The sequence below is a fragment of the Octopus sinensis genome, linkage group LG3 (assembly GCF_006345805.1).
Source record: "Octopus sinensis linkage group LG3, ASM634580v1, whole genome shotgun sequence".
Taxonomy (NCBI): domain Eukaryota; kingdom Metazoa; phylum Mollusca; class Cephalopoda; order Octopoda; family Octopodidae; genus Octopus; species Octopus sinensis.
Window position 1 is genome coordinate 41426426 of NC_042999.1, and position 5000 is coordinate 41431425.

Genomic DNA, 5000 nt, shown 5'->3' on the forward strand with positions numbered 1-5000 from the left:
AAGAGAGGAGGAAGAATGAAAATTTCATGCTTTTATAGAATGTCTGTTCCAAATACGCCATTTCCAAATATATCCGTTCCCTGAAGTCGGGCGACTGCACGCGGACAGTGGACGATTCTGTTGTCAGATGAAATAAGACTTCAAGATTACGAAACGATGAGTGGCCGAGGGCAAAACATCTCCCGTGCATGTATTGTTACTGACTAGCTCAAGGTTAGTGTTAATTTACCAGACGTATGATCATTGGGGTTTCACCTTTTACTATTCTGAGAGATTTTTATCAGGATGAGCGTCCGCGTAAAGCGATTTATGAAATGTGATTAACATAGCAGTAACAGAGCAACATTACTGTTATGGTTATCAGACATCTTTGAGTGATAAACATAACAATAGTAATGTGAATGTATCGTGCAAATCGTAGGATAGTTAGGTCAGTTAGTATTGGGTTGTCCGAAAAGTTCGTGCCGATATTTAAAGGAAAGAAAAAGGTCAATAATTACTTACCATTACATTTTTAGTCAACCAAATATGAAACATTTTGTTGCACAATGCATCTCGAAAATACCCTCTTACCAGAAGTGAGGTGGTTTCATGGCAAAGAATTCATCAAGGTATCTTTTCACGTCATCCAAGGAATTGAAATTTTTACCATGAAGACTATTCTGTAGATACCTGAATAAGTGGAAATCCGAAGGAGCAATATCTGGTGAATATGGAGGGTGGGGTAACAAATCCCAGCTGAGCTGCAGCAATTTTTGTTTGGTTCCCAAAGCATCAAGTGCCGAAAAGGAACTTTCTTATCTTCCATTTTAAAGAGTTACAGAATTAACACTGGTTATAGGAACATAAACATTCTTCCACGAAAAGATAGCTTAAACTGCGCTCTAAATGGAGGTGTAGTCAAATTCTATTTTATGAACTCAACCAATTTCTAAAATAAGTCGAAAGTTAAGCTACTAGAAATCGACACGAACTTTCCGGACAACCCAATAGATATGAGGATGGTCGTAGTTTTAGTGTATTGGTGTAAGATACTGATGCATTTTGAGAAGCTGTAAAATTGATTTCAAATTGTGGCTAAAAACCAGCAATATGAGGAGGGGTGAGTCGATAACACCAGTGCTGAGCTGGTACTCATTTTATAGATGTCGAAAGGTATATATGTTCGTGTATAAATATATGTGTATATATGTGTATATATGTGTGTATGTGTGTGCATGTATATATGCGTGTGTTGGTGTAGGCTTGTGTATAGATTAGGTATGTAATTGTTAGTGTTATGAAATATATCTTTGGAAATATCATGTCTTTCAAGTTGATAGTTGTAAAGATTGAAGTTTTTAACTTCGAGTTTAGTTTTGTATAAACCATATTCAAATTGAGAATACATCACTGCCAATAATAGTAATATTTTTGGGAGAGGGGACTAGTTGATTTCATTGGTACTTATTCTTATTTCTTATTTCTTTATTGCCCACAAGGGGCTAAACATAGAGGGGACAAACAAGGACAGACAAAGAGATTAAGTCGATTACATTGACCCCTGAACACTCAACCGGTGCTTAATTTATCGACCCCGAAATGATGAAAGACAAAGTCGACCTCGGCGGAATTTAAACTCAGACCGTAACAGCAGACGAAATAGCGCTAAGCATTTCGTCCGGCGTGCTAACGTTTCTACAAGCTCGACGTCGAAAAGATGAAAAACAAAGTCGACTTCGACTGAATTTGAACGGAGAATCGGACGGTAACGATTCAGCCAAATTGCCGCCTGAGAGAAGTTGTAATATTCTAACATTATTACACCGTACGCACACATGAATGTATATCTAGCACTCTACATTTAGCTTAGGTTTTATTGTGTGTATTGTGTGTGTGTGTGTGTGTGTGTTGTGTGTGTGTGTGTGTGTGTGTGTGTGTGTGTGTGTGTGTGTGTGTGTATGATCATATTTAGAAGCATCCTGAGTTTTTTAGAAGTTACATGCAAATGTGCCTGGCATATAATGAAATAAAAACCCAACAGTGTAACGTAAATCTAAAGTCATCCATAGGCATCGAATACGCACGCGCGTGTGTGTGTGGTTATAAATACTAGAGACTTTCTTTTAAACAGAAGAATATTTACAAGTGTACTTGGTCATCTCTAGATAAATACAGTAATAAAATAAATCATATTCCGATAAATCAGCAACGTAAAAGAATTGCTGTTAAAAGTTGAAGATATCGAGGTGTACAAATCGTGAGCGATCATCAGTTAAAATATAGGGACAATTCAGTTGAAAACTGACGAAAAGATTGGAGGGATTGCCAGGTTTGATACAGAAAAGTTGAAAGATTATAGAATTAAAAGATAAATTTGTAATTCAAAGTTGAAATCGATTTCTAATGCTTGAAGCTATAGATGAATATGTAGAATTCAATGGTGTGTGGAAAAATGAAAAGGAAATATACCAGAATGTATCGAAAGGTGTTCTGGGCAGAAGAAAGATAAAATGGAGGAGAAGGAAATAGATTTCGGATGAAATATGGGAATTTAATGAAACATAAAAGAAAGTGAAGCAAATTTTTGAAAGTTAGAAAGGAAATAAGTTGGACTCTAAAGTAGAAATAGTGAAATATTGGAATCTGAACAAAAAGGTGAAAGGTGTTCAAGAATAGAGAAAAAGGAGATTCTAGGAAGTGAAAGCTGATGAAGCAGATAAATTACTCAATACTGGAGACTGTAGAAGAATCAGAAAATTTTATGAAATAATAAATGAGATTACAGACTAAAGTAAAGAGATCAAAAATACTACATGTGTTTAGCTGTGTTGAGGAATTAATAACATTTGAAAGGAAATACCCAAGAATGAATAAAAAATAAAACGCATGTTGCTAGTCTTGAACGAAGTGTTTAATGGAAAAAACGCTATGAAAATTCCTCAACTGAAAGTGGAGTTAGATGTGGCTGTGCATGAAATACCATTAAAAAAACATTGTAAGATCCATGGAGACATTTGAAAAAAAATATGGAATGGTTCTTGGATTAAATAGAATTGCAAGAAAAAGACTAAAAGCAAATAAGCAGGCCACTGGAAGAATATTACTAAATCGGTTTCTTAATATTGAATGTTACGCAGATATCTGAATATTAGAAATTTGGTCTAGAGATTAGAATACTAATAAAAGGGGGTATCATTGAGAGTGTATAGCACTTAGGAGTGCAGTATCAAAAATATTCATTTTTATTATCTTAAGTAGGATACAGGTAGCATTGGGCAATATATTAAGAAATGAACAAGTATGGCTCCGGTGGTCAGCACGGTTGTAGTGATCAAAAATATGATGTACTTTATGGCTCGACCATAATCTACAACCGAGGGAAAAGTCTCGGTGACCTATTGGTTAGGTCGTTCGATATTTGTTCTTAAGAGTTTGAGTTGAATTTATCGATCGTCTCGTACGTCGCGTCCTTGACCAACGTCTTTCGTTTTGCAATGCCACAATCTAAGTTTCTGCCTTTGGTCATGTGGGCCTCTCTCCCACCAGCAGTCACATCCTTGATGTTCCACTAGATAAAAAGTGTAGAACTAAGGAACTAAGAGGCTGTTTACATTTCGACGTGATTACATAATAACATAAAGCAACTAATTAAATTGGAACTCCGTCGGTTACGACGACGAGAGTTCCGGCTGATCTGATCAACGGAATAGCCTGCTCGTGAAAGTGGGTGGCTGAGCACTCCACAGACACACGTACTCTCAATGTAGTTTTCAGGGAGATTCAGCGCGACACAGAGTGTGACAAGTTGGCCCTTTGAAATACAGATACTACACATTTTTGCCAGCTGAGTGGACTGGAGCAACGTGAAATAAAGTGTCTTGCTCAAGGACACAACACGTCACCAGGAAATAAACTCTTGGCCTTATAATTGTGAGCCGAATGCTCTAACCACTGAGCTATACGCCTTCACTAAAGCAACTAAGGCTTGATGATCGACTGTACTTTACTTTATTATGCAATATGTTTGATTTGGACATCCTTTCATAATGGTTTTTACAGACATTGGAATACAAAACGGAAATGTCTGTGGTTTGACGCAAATATTTGCGAATCATTTTGGTGTAACTACACATTAAGAAACTACATGCCAGGAATGTGTAGACGGTCAAATTTCAGATGTACTTTCAGTAGTGCAGGTAGCCGCCTTTCGTTTGCTATTCAAATAAATTACGCTACGAAAGAAACAATGGAAGGGAAGAATTTAATGGAATTATAGGAAATATTTGGTAGATTTAGATTTACAAATGATATGATTTTGCTTATGAATGATATATCAAAACTAAATAAATGATATATACGCCTAAAGAAGTAAGCAAAATCTCTTGGCTGAAACATAAACATAGATGAATGCGAGTACGTAGAAACCGAGTTTGTGGAGATATAAGAAATTCATCACTGAATAAATATACAGAAGAATCGAGTGAGTTTAAATATTTTGGTAACTTCTACAGGTAATGCTGGGTCTTTAGAAATAACATTTTAGGGTAGATTTAACAGGAGAATTCAAGCAATGAAAAGCTATGAAAATGTGAGAAAATAACGCAAATTGGAAATTCATCGGTAGTTTAAAATGTATACGTCACTAGTAAAGAAAAGGTTTGCTATTAGGATGCATGATTTGAACTCATGAATGTTGAGAACCAGAATTAATACTTCAAGATATGTCTACACTTTGTCTTAACCATTTTCCCAGCTCTTTACCTTCTCATATCATTATATGTTTCTTTACTACCCACAAGGGGCTTAACACAGAGAGGACAAACAAGGACAGACAAACGGATTAAGTCGATTATATCGACCCCAGTGCGTAACTGGTACTTAATTTATCGACTCCGAAAGGATGAAAGGCAAAGTCGACCTCGGCGGAATTTGAACCCAGAACGTAACGGCAGACGAAATACGGCTACGCATTTCACCCGGCGTGACCGTCTCATAGCATTATAGCCAACTACCATACC

The 5000-nt window shown here is 36.5% G+C and overlaps 1 protein-coding gene across 2 annotated transcripts in view; it reads left to right on the plus strand.

The window, feature by feature from the left end:
• The window catches only part of LOC115209330 (inactive histone-lysine N-methyltransferase 2E-like), a 519705-nt gene that overhangs the window by 483912 nt on the left and 30793 nt on the right, over positions 1-5000 (plus strand). The window lies entirely within an intron of this gene.